This window comes from Gekko japonicus, unplaced genomic scaffold (assembly GCF_001447785.1).
Source record: "Gekko japonicus isolate JY-2015 unplaced genomic scaffold, Gekko_japonicus_V1.1 scaffold4020, whole genome shotgun sequence".
Lineage (NCBI taxonomy): Eukaryota > Metazoa > Chordata > Lepidosauria > Squamata > Gekkonidae > Gekko > Gekko japonicus.
The window spans coordinates 55,092-71,279 of NW_015162081.1; the positions used below are offsets into that span (position 1 = coordinate 55,092).

General features: G+C 46.9%; 1 long non-coding RNA gene across 1 annotated transcript; it reads right to left on the reverse strand.

The window, feature by feature from the left end:
* Positions 1 to 4,868: 4,868 nt before the first annotated feature.
* Positions 4,869 to 13,705, reverse strand: LOC107105647. The gene is made up of 5 exons (XR_001482351.1): positions 13,608 to 13,705; positions 12,522 to 12,566; positions 11,146 to 11,246; positions 6,726 to 6,792; positions 4,869 to 4,944 (listed from the first exon to the last, which is right to left on the reverse strand). It is a non-coding gene; the product is annotated as an uncharacterized LOC107105647 (long non-coding RNA).
* Between the last annotated feature and the right edge of the window lie 2,483 nt (positions 13,706 to 16,188).

Sequence of the window (16,188 nt, forward strand, 5' to 3'; positions counted from 1 at the left end):
AAAAAAAACATGAGAAGTTGGTGAGATAAAGAGAGAGAGAGAGAGAGAGAGAGAGAGAGAGAGAGCGAGCATCATAAACATCAAGAAATATGTCTCCAAGTGAATGAGTGTTGAAGACATGCCTTTCTCATTATTCTGAGAATGATAGCAACTTCCACGATGACCTTGCAATTTGACAGACTATATAAAGTCTTTCTCCCCATGCTCCTGATGATTCATTTCTACGCCCCAGAAAAAACATACCATGGAATGCAGCCTCTGCAGTTGCAGCCCACAGGGAACTAACAGATCATTTGTATAAGGCACAAGAAAAAGCAATAGCAAAAACTCCAGGATTCTGAAAACTTTTTTGGAGTGCCCTCAAGCAGAGGTCATTTCAGGGGGGATCGCGGGGGATCGCAGTTCCCCTGGGTGAGGTACGGGGGCGGGGCACACGACGAAGCCCCGCCCCCTGCTTCCAGCCGCCCCGCTTCCGGCCCTCATTCAGCCAGGAGGAGGCAGGAGAAGAGGGAGGGTAAGTTGCTTCCTCTCTGCCTCTCCCCACCCCTGCCTGCCTGGGGCCAGGGAGGGCCTTCGCGGGGCTTCCTTGCACTCCCGCCGGCCTTGCCTTATGACACACTTCCGGTGATGTCAGGGGGTGTGGCATATGCTAATGAGTTATGCTGATGAGTTCCCCTAGCTCTTTTTCTACGAAACGACCTCCTGCCTCTTTGAAGCTGGATTTCCCCCCCCCCCAGTGTCTTGTTCTTATTTTAGTTAATTGACAAAGCTGTACTTTTCTGCACACCTGGGGGAGACCCGCTAGTATGTAGACACCCTCACCTTGTCTTTCTGTAAGTGCAGGGGTTTGGGTACTTTGGTGGTATCAGATTTACTGATAGACAGTGTTCTATTTAAAGACACTGCCTATGTACATCCTTAAGGCAAAGCAGATTATTCCAGTGGAATGGAAAATAATGGGATTCATTTCCTAAACTCTAATTTCAGAAGGCACCATGTTTTGTACCTAATCTATTCTTTGTGGTTCTCTTCTTATAAGCAACAATATTTGAAAGGGAAGAGAAATTTGTGGACTTTGCATCACTTATACCTTCTCCAGGAAAGTTACCCCAGCCCATTTGTCTGAGTGTTAACCAATTTCTTTCAGTACCAATTACCTGTTATCATTCCTTATGTTTTCCCCTCTATTATCTCTTTATTTATTTTAGCAAAAAACTTTGCCTGTAATTCCTGATGTTGGGCTATGGAGGACCTGTCTTTCATTCCCGAGAGTATTCTGCAAGGGACACTGTGCATTGAGGACGCTGTAATGATAATAATCAATGCTCCCTGTAAGCTGTGGAGTCCTGTGAGCGAAAAATTCTACTTTGTGAGCGACTGGCATTAAAGTTATGAGTGAGCAACTTGGCTACTGCATAAATTAGTTGGCTCTGGAGCCATCCTTCCTGAGCTAAGACAAAAATGTGTGAGCTGGTTGTGTAGCTATACCATCGAGAACATCATCTTGGTTTTATGATTTGGAAGTGAGTAGGGGAGCACCGAAAATGTCTTTTTATTAATCCTATTTAGGTGTTTATCTTGTATTTTTAGTATTTTATACTGTTTTATTGTTATATCTGGTGTTATGCCTCTGTTAGCTGCCCCGAGTCTTCGGGGAGGGCGGGATATAAATCCAAATAACTAACTAACTAACTAACTGTAAGCTAGCTCACACTAACTCAGCTTAGAGGGAACACTGATAATAATCATTTTTACCTGTTGACTCGGACTCCATATTTGCTCTCATCTATGGCCAGGGCTTTGGTCATTGCAATCACAGCACCCTGCAAGATAAATACACAACAAGCAGGGTTGCCAACTGACCAGAAACCGCTTGGTCTCCTCCTCTTATAATATGATGTGCATTAAGAGAAGGTCTTTTAAAAAAATGATATGGGCTCAAATAATGCCTACAAACCAAGTGGCTGCTAAGCTTCTCTTAAAGGGAAAGGGTATTTTTTTCTTAAGTCCTGTTGGCAACCCTGGTGAGGACAGGATGGAGGGTGGTGGGCCAGACCTTCTCATCCTTCAATGTTGACTTTCAGCACCCGAGTCATCACCATCCCCACAAAGACCTGCTCCCTCTAGGTAAGAAAAAACAAATGGGGGGGGGGGAGCTGACGTACCCTTGATATCAAAGTCTGATCTTTAGCCCATGGAACTGGAGCATGAATATTGGGGACCTGAAGGACAGATTTCTTTGGCAGATGGATGAGTTAGAGCAGAAATGTAGAAATCTGGTCCCTTGAAGTTACGGTTGCCATCAAGCTTTTCATAGCACGGGGGGAAATGACATCACCATGTAAATAATCTTCCCATGAAGCCTCGAGTCAAGGGGGAGGGCATTTCATTTTCTCTAGGCAGTTAGCAACCCTACTTGGGGTTCTCGGATATGGGTGAAAGATGCAGAATGTTTTCAGCGTTGAGGCTTAAGTGAGTTTTTTTCAGTCTGATAATGAAAAAAAGCAAATGGACGTTCCAGCAAACCTTTACTGGTTATGGACTGGTCTTAGCCTCACGTATGAGAATTATCAGCTGGCCTGAAAAATACCAGCCCATCCTCCTCTAATGCCTTTAGGAGCACCTTGATTTACAAGATCCCGCAGGTGGAGTTTTTCAAAGCACAGAGAATGGAGACACTATCACTGGTCATCTCCATGCTGTGCAGACCTTCATCTGCCAGCCAAGCTGCTCTAAAAAGCTCGAGCAAAAAACAAGACTAACACCCCAGAGACAAAAAAACCTACCAGTCATTCATGCATGAAACTACAATCTCATTGAAATAAAGGATAATAGCAATCACACATAAATGAACACGAATATTCTAAAGCATTACAAAGGTTCTACAAAACATTACGTACATTTAACACAATATGAACGGCAAACTCTGTAGAGTATAAAGCTGACAAAGACAATGTTGCTGAATAGAATACTATCTAATGATCATGAGTCTTAAAGGAGACACAATGAAGGTGACACATAAGCCACCTCAATTATTCTCTTCTCTGAATCTTAAGAAGGCACAATGAAGGTGTCAGAAATGCCACTACAATTGTTTACCTCTTCACTCAACGGGCGATGCGGTGGATGATATGAGCCGTTTTGGAACAAAACCTTTGTCAAGAGGTATAGTTATCTGGGGGTGTTATATAAACTGATGGTAAGAGACAAGGTGAGGATGATAAGGATCATACAGAATAAATGGGAGGGAGAAGGGTTAATGCATCAGGAAGTGATTAAAGAAATAATGAAGGGTATAAATCAAATCAAAATAGATAGAGATAAAGAATTGGTGAGGAAATTTATATGGAAATGGTATAGAACTCCGGCTCAGATAGTGTATATGATTAAAGGAATGAATCCAAAGTGTTGGCACTGTGGCCAAGAAGTAGGTCTATATGCCTATATGTGGTGGGAATGCAAAGTGGTTAAGGAATTTTGGCAAAAGATTGTAAGGGTTATCTTTGATTTGTTTCAAGTTAATATAGAGATTAATAGGGACTTGCTTATTTCTGGAATATTGGGAAATAAAAAGTGGAAAGAAATAAACGGGAGTTATATAAAATTATGGTTTTAGCTGGGATGGCTGTAATAGCATTGGGATGGAGGGATAGGCACAAATGGACAATGGAAAAATGGAATAATTATGTCTTTGAACGTGTTCAATCAGATATATTCGCACAGATAATCACTGAAGAGACATGGGAGGAGAAATGTCAAAAGATTACAAATAAATGGGTGGGATATAAGGAATGGGTGGAAAGGGGGGAAGCCAATCCAAATATCCAAATACGAATGAAGAATCTGTGCACATGGTTAAAAATATGAAGATACTATAGGGGGGGAGCGGGGTAAAATGATTGTACAATGATTTAATGTAAGATTATGTATATAAGCTTCAATAATTAAAAAAAGAGGTATATTGATCTTCTTCCAAAAACAGTAAAATTCAAAGGTGCAATGACCATAATGGGAACAGAGAGAGAGCCCAGTAGCCTGAAGACGTCTGAGTCACAATGGAACACAAGGTACAGAGCATCTGACCCCTTCATTGTCTTTGTCAGCTTTATACTCTACAGAGTTTGCCGTTCATATTGTGTTAAATGTACGTAATGTTTTGTAGAACCTTTGTAATGCTTTAGAATATTCGTGTTCATTTATGTGTGATTGCTATTATCCTTTATTTCAATGAGATTGTAGTTTCATGCATGAATGACTGGTAGGTTTTTTTGTCTCTGGGGTGTTAGTCTTGTTTTTTGCTCGAGCTTTTTAGAGCAGCTTGGCTGGCAGATGAAGGTCTGCACAGCATGGAGATGACCAGTGATAGTGTCTCCATTCTCTGTGCTTTGAAAAACTCCACCTGCGGGATCTTGTAAATCAAGGTGCTCCTAAAGGCATTAGAGGAGGATGGGCTGGTATTTTTCAGGCCAGCTGATAATTCTCATACGTGAGGCTAAGACCAGTAAGAAAAAGTCAAAAGCTGTCCTATGCAGCCACAGACAGACCATTACATTAATCCACGTAGTTTGGAACTGTCCACTGGCAGAGACCCTCCCTGGTAAGACTACCAGAAACCCTTGCAACTGGGGATGGCGGGGATGAATCCTTAGGGGACAGAGCAGGCCGTCCACTGTGGAGCCAGGGACCTTCCTCATCACGTTCATTCGGGCAGCGGATGACTGAAGGACCCAGGAAAAGCCCTGCAGCACCTCTAGGACATATACCATCCCAGGGTTTTTTTCCTTCTTGACTTTCCACTCTGGAAGATGCCAGCTGCCCTCAGGAATAGGGAATCAGCTTATATATTAGCACTCACCTTGGATAATAACAAATAGCTCACAACATTGAGTTCCATGAGGTTTTCAAAGTCTTGGGCAGTGATGTCATCTGACGATTCTAAATAAGCTGTTTGCAAGAGGATATAAAAGGGAAAGGGGGTTTCACGGAGGCAAGAGCTGCAAAGAGAGAGAGAGAGAGAGAACAGAGCCACGCCCACCACAATGTGCTGATGGATTTCATTTTTGCTTCCCCCCTTTAAAGTAATACTTATTTGAGTAAAATCACAAGACAAACATAATAATCAGATCCTATGGATGTAAGAGTAGCTCTCTTGGATTCGACCGGTAGTCCAGCAGACCCTGTAACTCTGTGGAAGACCCCCTACTCCAGAAGGCCAAAATCTTTCCCTGCTTCTGCACTTGGGTTGCCAACCAGGCTACAGAAATCAGGTCCCCTGGGGAAAATGGCTGCTTTGGAAAAAGAAGAAGAGTTGGGTTTTAAACTCTGCTTTTCTCTACCCTAAGGAGCCTCAGAGTGACTTACTATCACCTTCCTTTCTTCTCCCCACAACAGACACCCTGTGAGGTAGGTGAGGCTGCTTTCCCCAAGTCCACCTCCCCTGGCCCCACCCCTAAATCTCCAAGAATTCCCCAGCCCAGAGTTGGCAACCCTATACTGCTCTCCAATCGCTGGTCTTCAGAGAGTTACAGGATCTGAATACGGAGGTGTCATTTACCATTGTAGCTCATCGGCATTGATGGACCTGTCCTCCATGAATCTGTGTGCTGAGTAAAAATTAGCAGAGCATTTGTGTAACAGCAAAAACTAAAGTAAATGCAGAGACCTATGCGTTTAGTTCTAAGAAAATGTTACTACATAAAATCAGGGAAGGGTGTCATGGGAAATAAAAGAATATAAAGAACAGTCTATCTAACTATCTAATCTACACCATCTTGTCTACATCGTGGTGTCTTCTCTAACAACAACTCAAGAACAAAGGGAGGAAGACTCACCATCCCCAAACTCCCCCGCCTGTGTACGAGCCAGATAGCAGGTAAAGGTAAAGGTTCCCTTGCTCGAAAGCCAGTCGAATCCGACTCTAGGGTTGTGGTGCTCATCTCCGTTTCAAAGCCGAAGAGCCAGTGCTGTCCGAAGACGTTTCCGTGGTCATGTGGCCGGCATGACTAAACACCGAGATGCACGGAACGCTGTTCCCTTCCCACCGAAGTGGTACCTATTTATCTACTTGCAATTTCTTGCTTTTGAACTGCTAGGTTGGCTGGAGCTGGAACTAGAGATGGGAGCTCACTCTGTCATGCGGCACCTGGGTCTTGAACTGCTGAACTACTGACTTTCCACAGCCTGCAGTTCAGCATCTTAACCACTTGAGCCACCGCAGCGCCTTAGATAGCAGGTACGTACCACTAAAATATTGATCAGCCAATAGCCAGGCTGAAGGTCACCTCATTATGAATGGACCTTTCCCTTGTCACTTGCAGAAAAAACCAACCGCTTCCAATTAAAGTAGAGGCCATCACTACATCTTCAAACAGTAGAGGCCACCAGTCGATTCATCTTTAAATGAAGAGGTACTTCCTTCAGAAACTATTAGTGTGAGAGACACAGGGCCTCGGGGAGGCGAGTCCCAAGAGCTTCATCTAAATATGCTGTGTCACTAAAGTAAAGGTAAAGGTTCCCTTGCTCGAAAGCCAGTCGAATCCGACTCTAGGCTACTGTAATTTCTTTAGTTGCTTTGCAAACAGCTGCTTGCGAAGCTATAGTTCCTCAAACACTTTATTGGACAAGCCCATTTTGGCTTTTGAATAAACAAGGAACGCCCTCACACCCAGACACATCCCTCCCAGGGAGTCTTCCCAGGACCCCAAATTGGTCTGAAAATCACTCACCATTTCCAGCATTGTTCACCAGGCAGTCCAGGCATCCGAAACGTTCTACAGTGGTCCGAATCAACCTCTGCAGGAACAGGGATGAAGAGAGCTCAAAGGCAAGGCAAGGATACCAGCAGCATGGAGAGCCCTGCAGTCCCAGAGCTGCAAGCGGCCATCGGTAGGTAGAACTACCATGGGCGGCACCTGTTCCAGGTGTTCGGTGCAAGCGCAGGAGACAGAGAAGGATGGGTAGCAAAGGAGCCATATGTGAGGTGAGGGACAATGTCACATCCTGCTGGAGGAGAGAGTGCAAGCTCCAGCCAAAGAGGACTGTAGGGAGAGTACCTCCTTTCTAAAAGGGCTTCTCTTTGTCTCTCAGCAGAACACTATTCTGAGATTTTCCTCCTAGAACAATCTGGAGCTCTCTGTCTTTCACCTGGTATGGCAACTAAGGGTCCGGTCACACGCAGAATTAGCCACGCGATAGGGACGCAGATTTTAAGTGTACAATCACACGAAAACATCTGGCAAGTGTCCCGCACCTGTTGGCAACCCATATCGCCCCGCTGAAGATGCGGAGTAAAAAGATACCTGGGAAAGCTCAGTATTTTCCAGAAAATGCGCAGCGCAGGCGGGCATCTGATCGCGGAAGTGCTGGTATCCCGTCACATCCGGCACCCATCTGCGTCCCACTGGATTTTTTTTACGCCTCCATGGTATGCGTGCAAATGCGGAACTGTGCATGCACACAAATGCATTTCTGCTGAACTGCCTTGCCCTTCTTTGCCACACCTCACCATCAACGTGTGATCGACAGCTGATGGCCTGAGCACGGACCCTCGGAGGAACGTCTGATCGACCTACTGCGCTTCATTTTGCTCCAGAGCAAAATGTCTCACTACCCCCCCCCCGGATTATCTCGCTTGTGTGACCAGGGCCTAGGTTTATCTCTTCAGTTTCCTATCCAGTTTGTTAGTTCCACAAATAAATCTTTCTTTGCTCTTAATCAGATCAGCGTTGTGACTGCTGCATAGGCTTTCTGCTATAACACTTCCAGCCTTACTGGACTCAGAGTCAAGGAGGCAAGGTCTGTGGTCAGCTTCTGAGCCCTTCCCATTGTCGGGCTCCACAAAACACTTGCACCAGCCATGCAGAGGGAAAGCTATGGCACTGAGGACTAGAACCTTGAAGCTGATGGAGCAATCACATGGAATCCCGGGCAAAGGCTTAAGCAGCGGAGAGATAAGTGCCTTCACAGATGACAAACATGTTTGGAGTTTATGAAAAAGGAACATTAATCAAGAGGAGAGGCCCGGAACTAGAACAGTGTCATGAGCATTCAGACACCTGAGAATTAGAATACGGAGAATGGTTTTAGCAGTGGGTACAGAGACAGTGGGACAATGGGAGCTGCGGTGGCTCAAGTGGTTAAGACGCTGAACTGTAGGCTGTGGAAGGTCGGTAGTTCAGCTGTTCGAGACCCGAGTGCGCCACATGACAGAGTGAGCTCCTGTCTCTAGTTCCAGCTCCTGCCAACCTAGCCGTTCGAAGAAATTGCAAGTAGATAAATAGGTACCACTTCGGTGGGAAGGTAACAGCGTTCCGTGCGCCTTGATGTTTAGTCATGCCGGCCACATGACCATGGAAATGTCTTCAGACAGCGCTGGCTCTTCGGCTTTGAAATGGAGATGAGCACCACAACCCTAGGGTCGGATTCGACTGGCTTTCGAGCAAGGGAACCTTTACCTTACAGAGACAATGAGGTACCATGAGGAGACCCCTTGAAGGCAGCGTCATGCTGCATCCAGACAAATGTCTTTCCTTTAAGTTTTAAAATGCAGTTCTGGCTGTAGCCACTAGGGATGCAGGGAAGTTTGAGCACAGCAAAAAGCACTAGAGGATTGGCTATACTTCCTTTTCTCCAAGACTGAAGCAAACTTGCTTAACAGATCGTACAACTGAGCCAGCACCCTGATAGCTGCTACAGTCATTGCCAGCCTGTGGGTCATTTCCTCCAGTAGCCTAACCACTCTCTCTTTCTTTCCTTGCACCCAGCTCAGCCAGGCCTTGCAAAGCAGCAGGATAAAACAACCTTTCCCTCTCTTAATTTCACTCCCTCTTTTCCACACATTTCCCATTCATTTCTGTCTCCCTTCACCATTTTTTCCATGTGCCCCTCACCCCTTTATTTTCACTTATACTGCGCTTCATTTTGCTCCGGAGCAAAAAATCTCACTACCCCCCTGGATTATCTCACTCGTGTGACCAGGGCCTAGGTTTATCTCTTCAGTTTCCTATCCAGTTTGCTCTTAATCAGATCAGCGTTGAAATTGCAAGTAGATAAATAGGTACCACTTAGGTGGGAAGGTAACAGCGTTCCGTGCGCCTCGGTGTTTAGTCATGCCGGCCACATGACCACGGAAACGTCTTCGGACAGCGCTGGCTCTTCGGCTTTGAAATGGAGATGAGCACCGCAACCCTAGAGTCGGATTCGACTGGCTTTCGAGCAAGGGAACCTTTACCTTTACAGAGACAATGAGGTACCATGGCCGAGGCCCTTTAAGGAGACCCCTTGAAGGCAGCGTCATGCTGCATCCAGACAAATGTCTTTCCTTTAATTTTTAAAATGCAGTTCTGGCTGTAGCCACTAGGGATGCAGGGAAGTTTGAGCACAGCAAAAAGCACTAGAGGATTGGCTATACTTCCTTTTCTCCAAGACTGAAGCAAACTTGCTTAACAGATCGTACAACTGAGCCAGCACCCTGATAGCTGCTACAGTCATTGCCAGCCTGTGGGTCATTTCCTCCAGTAGCCTAACCACTCTCTCTTTCTTTCCTTGCACCCAGCTCAGCCAGGCCTTGCAAAGCAGCAGGATAAAACAACCTTTCCCTCTCTTAATTTCACTCCCCCTTTTCCACACATTTCCCATTCATTTCTGTCTCCCTTCACCATTTTTTCCATGTGCCCCTCACCCCTTTATTTTCACTTTTATTTATTTATTGGTCTCAAGACATTTTCAACCCTATCCAGCTTGGTGACAGAATATATTTAAGAGTGGTATTGTAGCAAACCTTTGTTAGTATTATAGAACAGAAGGCACTGGGTTTTCTGGGCACTGTACACTGCACTGGTTCAGCTGGGCTTCCAACCCAACCCCCGCCCCACTTGGACTGTGATTCTGTGCTTGCCATCAACTGGCATCGCCACAATGGCATTAGGTTTGCTGGGCACTGTACATTGCACTGGTTCTGCTGGGCTTGCATACCCCCCCCCCCAAGTTTGTACTGTGGAGAGTCTCTGGTTTGACTTCAGTCCTTTGGAAAGAATGGAGGATGGGGGCACCTCTTTGGAGGGGGGTTGTATGTTTCTTAACATCCAGTCTAGTGAAGCCTGCAATCACTATTTTGTGATGCTTTGGCTAGTGTTAGTAAAAGTTACTACAAAGGCAGACGCCTAGCTCTCAAAAATGCCTTGTCGATGTTTGGGATGGTCAGCCCTTGGCCTTCAAGATGGAGAACAGAAGACCTCCCAAGTGCCTGCTCAGAACACAAGTGGGGTGATGGTTTTTTATTTTTTTTCCCCCTGTCAAGTCACCACTGACTTATGGAGACCCTGTAGGACTTTCAAGGCAAGAGATGTTTGGAGGTGGTTTGCCATTGCCGGCCTCCACATCGGCTGCCTCCCCTGCTTAGCTCCTGAGATCTGATGAGATCAGACTGTCCTGGGGATATCCAGGTCAGGGCCAGTCTGAGAGTAATGTGACTGGCCCAAGGACACCCAGCAAGCTTCCACGGCATGAGGGGAGATTCGAACCTGGATTTCCCGGATCCTACTCTAGCACTTCAACCACTGCACCATCCTGGCTCTTGTGACAGAATAGTGTGTTGAAAGTAGATATATATTTTTTTTCTGGCATTTTTATATATACAAAGTTAAATAAAAGACATTTTTCACTTTCTGCATTTCTTTTCTGGCCACTGAAACAAAGTTTGGGTTCAGTGGCACCTTGAGGAGGACCAAACTTTGTTCCGCTGCTTCAGACCAATGCGGCTATTATGATCATTATTCATTTTACTTTATGATTATTACTGAAAATCCTGTTGTCATATAGAGGAGGGGCTCCGACCTGGAGGGCGCCAGCCAAGCCTCTGCGCATCAGATCTCGGCAGCTAAGCAAGGCCGACACAGAGGCAGGCGGTGGCAAAAACCCCCTCTGAGCGTCTCTTGCCTTGAAAACTCTACGGGATCAGCGTAAGTCAGCCATGACTTGATGGCAACAAAATAAATAAATAAAAGAGGAGGGGTTTTTAAAAAATTATCCGCCCTGGGCACCAAATAGTCTTGGTATGCCAGGATACAGAAATGAAAGAACATTTTGTGGAGATGCTGAAGAAGAACCCCCCAAAGAAGCATCACTTTGCACCCGGTTTTAGACTACCTTGATGTCTGACTCCTTGCGAATGTCACAGACCTGGTAGCAGGCTTGGCCTGGGCCCCCAGAAGCCTGCAGGTCCCTCTGAATCGCTCGCCCCTATTCCGCTGCAAGGGGGGAGAACAGAACAGTTGCCAGCAGGAGAAACCTTCCAACCCTGCCTTTTTTGTGCAGCCTCTGCCATCTTATCCCTCCCTCTTCCTTTCCAGCTGTGCCTGAGCTCTAAGTACACACGAGCTTGTTTGCCTTAATGCATTGAAGACTGTTGCTCTTCTCTCTTGGTGGTTTTCTCCATTTGGAGAATGGCTGGCTAAAAGGGCTGCAAAATAAGTCCCACGGGCCAGATAACGCGGGGGTGAGGCGTGGCTGTTTGCTTTAGCTCGATCACACAGTGCTTTAGCTCGATCACACAGTCTCCCAAGTCTTTGCGCTGTGGCAGGAAGCTTGCGATCACACGGCGATGCCAGAACTGGCAAAGAAGCTGCGCGGCAAGCGTTCCGTGTTTATGCGCACGCGCAGTTCCGCAGAACAACACTGCTTCCAATTCAGTGTTTGTGCGCATGCGCTTAGGGAAACCATCTGGTTTGTGACAGGACTTGGACGGGCACCAAAAGCCATGGGATACTAGCGTTCCCGCGCTCAGACGCCCACCCCTGCCACACGTTTTCTGGATACTACTGCACTTTCTGAGGTATTTTTTTACTACGCATCTTCGGCGGGATGCCACGGGTTGGCTACGGGTGCACTACGCTTCCCAGATGTTGCGGTGTGAGCAGAAGATGGGAAATGCCACTTTGACCACAGTCTTCTCATTCCCATTTACTTTCACCTCCAACTCTACTTCTCTAAACCTCATCTTTTCTTTATCTTTGCTGACCTGAGATACTGCCAACAGGGAGGTAAGGGGCTGGATCCTGGGATCCTATCACTCCTGGGCCAGGGGTTGTGCACTGCTCACCCATCTGCTACTGGGGACAGTCAACGCAGAGTTTTGGATCTCTCTTTCAAGGCTGTCAGTGTCCTGGAGACGGAGTCACTGAAGGGCCACCTTCTCCCATATTGCCTGCCCAAAAGACTTCTTTTTACCTCAGCTTTTAATTAAGGGAATTACCCTTTTGCAATTGTTTTTACAGCCTGCTTCTAGCCTGAGACCTGTTCTATGAAAATCATTTTAGGCTGCTAAATGTTTTGTTTTTGTCATCCTCTGGCTTGGGCTTTTAATCTTTTTTTTAATTCACAATTTTAATGCCGTGCTATACTTTTATGAAGTAGAAGTTTGTAAGCTGCCTCAAGAAGGTTCTCTGTGGAGGTGGCATATACCTTTTTTAAACAATCAAGGGGATGCTGTTGGGGTGGGTTGGGGGAAAGGGCTCTGGACTCACCTCCGCAGGCTCGTGAACAGAAGACCACATTGGCTCCCTGGCGAACTGGAGGGCGAGGAGAGAAATGAATGCGAAATAAAACTCAGAGGCTTGGCACCCGCAGAGAGGCGCACCACAAGGTTTATTGACTGGTTTAAAAAGCTCACTTCCTTTCCCCCCATTTTGGTCTCCAAACCCTTCCAAAAAACCCCCACAAACACTTCAAGGGGAAAACCCCCCCAATTCTTTTCAGTCTCAGGAGGGGCAGCGTTCTGCAGGCAGATCTTCTCACAAAGCACAGACCATCAGACTGTCTGTGATGATGAGAACAGAACCCCCCTCCCACAAGCCCTTCAGGAAGATAAGTTTCAGGTGGGTGGCTGTGTTGGTCTGCAGGAGAAGAGCAAGATTTTAGCCAAGTAGCACCTTAAGGTAAAGGTAAAGGTTCCCTTGCTCGAAAGCCACTCGAATCCGACTCTAGGGTTGCAGTGCTCATCTCCGTTTCAAAGCCGAAGAGCCAGCGCTGTCCGAAGACATTTCCGTGGTCATGTGGCCGGCATGACTAAACACCAAGGCGCACGGAACGCTGTGACCTTCTCACCGAAGTGGTACCTAGTTATCTACTTGCAATTTCTTGCTTTCGAACTGCTAGGTTGGCAGGAGCTGGAACTAGAGAGGGGAGCTCACTCCGTCACGCGGCACACTCGGGTCTCGAACTGCTGAACTACCGACCTTCCACAGCCTGCAGTTCAGCGACTTAACCACTTGAGCCCCTGCAGCTCCTAAAGTAGCACCTTACTGAGCACTTTATGTAATTTTCATATTTATTCAATTTTATCTTGCTTTATTTGGTTTTATGTACTGGCACATGGTGCCATTGTTTGTTAGCCGCTGTGAGCCAATTCGTGGGGAGGGCGGGGTAGAAATTTAAATAAATAAAAATAAAATAAACAAACAAGATTTCTAGGGATCGAGAGGTATTTGGCTGCAATCACACTGGCTAAATAATCCACTTTCAATCTTCCTAAGCCTTCCTGGAAGGCTCGACCCCAGCCCCTGTTGGCAGGAATTGCCCCCTCCTCTATACCCACGTCTCTCCATTCTCACCGAATTCTCTCACAGTGGCCAGACCGATGCCTGAGGTGCCACCAGTCACGATCACCACCTTGCCCGGGTAACGCAGTAAAGCGTCCATGCCTGCTGTTTGCCTCCGTTAGTCGTAGTGACTAAAATCCACATTGAGTTTGGAAATATATATATACTGCTGGGTGGAGATACGGAACTGCTGAATTTGGGAATATAAACTGCTGGGTGGAGCAACACAACTGCTGAACTTGCATGTTGGGAGGGGGGGTATGTAGTTAGTTTGTTGACTGTCACCGTGGCAGGTTGTGGAGCATGAGGGCTGCTGGTCATTGTTGAAGTGGGAGAAGAAGACGGGGGAGGCTTTCTAGAAGCTTCTGTGTTTTATCCAACTTCCAGCTTTGTTCCTGGAAGGCCTGAGCTGAAGAAGCAGGAGGCAGGAGCTGTGAGGAAAGCGGCTCCCACTGGATTCCTAGTCGGGATCTTTCTGCTAAGGCCGCTCTTCTTTCCCATCGCTCAGTGAATTTCCTCTATGGTGGGTCCTCCCTCCCATCCTCTCTTTACTAAAATCACTCCCTTTAAAAAATACTCTGCCCACATGGCAGGGGTCATTTTGTAGAAAAAGAGCTAGGGGTACTCATTAGCATAACTAATTAGCATATGCCACACCCCCTGACATCAGAGGCGGGGAGGAAGCAACTTACCCTCCCTCTTCTCCTGCCTCCTCCTGGCTGAATGAGGGCTGGAAGCGGGGTGGCCAGAAGCAAGGGCCGGGGCTTCGTCGTGTGCCCCGCCCCCTGCACCTCACCCGGGGGAACGGCGACCCCCCGCGACCCCCCCGAATTGACCTTTGCCACATGGTATCTTTCCATTCCACCTAATTTATTTTCGTGTCAGCTCTCCCTCCTGCCTCTGGTGGCTGAAATCTCTTCCTGGGGAAGATGGTGGCCCTCAGAACTTCACTTCACCTTTGACACCTGGATTGGAGGAACTGTGGCTAAAGTAGCCGGCCCCATGTTGGGAACTACCTGGATATTTTGGGGATGGAGCCTGAGGAGAACAGGGTTGGGGAGGGGAGGGAATTCGATGGGGTATAATGCCACAGAGTCCACCTTCCAAAGCGGCCATTTTCTCCAGGTGAACTGACCTCTGTTGCCTGGAGATCAGTTGTAATAGCGGGAGATTCCAGCCACCACCTGGAAGTTGGCAACCTTAACTGTGGCTGAACCAGATTCCGCAACAAAACAGCGTTGCCAGGACATTGCCTACAAGTAGAGTTGCCAACCTCCAGGTGGGGCATGGAGAGCTCCTGGAATTGCGATTAGTCTCTGGACTATAGAGATCAGTTCCTCGGAAGGAAATGGCTGCTTGGAGAGAGGACTCTATGGCATGACAATCATGGCTCTCCCCTCCCCAAACTCCACCCTCTCCAAATTCCATGCTCCCAAATCTCCAGGAATTTCCTAACCTGGAGTTGGTAGGGTTGCCAAGTCAATTTTTCTTACCGTCACCGGAAGTGACACACGACGTTGATCACGTTGAAGGCATGGCCCCGATCGTCAGAGGGAAAACCAGAGTTTTCCCTCCAACGACTGGGGCCACGCCCCCAACGTGATTGATGTGGTTGCGTCACCCCCACTTGGCAGCCCTAGGAGTTGGCAACCCTACCTCCAGGACTGCAAGGGCTACCTTCTGGCGTATCAGATTTTGCCAGAGGACAGTGCTTTCAAAACCCAAGATGTCAGCATAGAGCTGCACTGTTAAGGAACAGTGAGTCAGGCCATGACTTGTTAGGCCAATAATGATCTTTGAACTCTGGGCCTGTGGTTTGGGAAAGGGGGGATGGAAAGTTCCCTCTCTTACAATAAATACAGTTGTTTAGCTTTGACCTAAATATGTGTGTGTGTGGGGGGGGGGTTAAGAAAAGAGGCCCAGGGACCTTGAACTCATCTGTAGTTCCAACCCCCAGGTTACATCCATCTGATCTTTTGATTAAATAATGGCAATAGCTAAACATGTGCTTCCCCTCGTGAGCACACCATGGGAGATACTGGACGTGTCGTCCTTCATCCCTCCAGAGATCTACTGGAATGCCTATGCTCTTTCCATGGCACAGCAGCCCACTCTTCGTTCCTGCACACCTTTTAGAAGCTAGCCATCTTTTACTTGCTCTGTCCATCTTTCCACAGTAATTAGGAAATGCAGAAGGGAAGACCCCTGACAAGTTTATCATAGTAGCTTGTTCCCTGTGTTTGAAAACAGTCAACTCCATGTCTCTGCAGAATTTTTAAATTGCTTCCCACAAATGCAAAATGCTAAAATAAAGAGAAGAAAGGGGGGGCTGTTTTATTGGTGAATATTCTTTAGGAAACTTCATGAAAGAGAATTGGTGAGCAGCATTAAGTGATTTTGGAGCAACCCCTTGGGTTTTTTTGTCATGATATCATATTATGCAGTGATCACTACTTTTTCTTACGCTTGAAATGTTTTGGCTGACAAACAGTGACACATGGGTATCAAAGTGCCTGGTTCAAAATAAGATGTGGCTGGGAGGAAGTTTATTATGGCCGGGTGTTTTTTGTGTACTTGCGTTCTCCAGTAATTC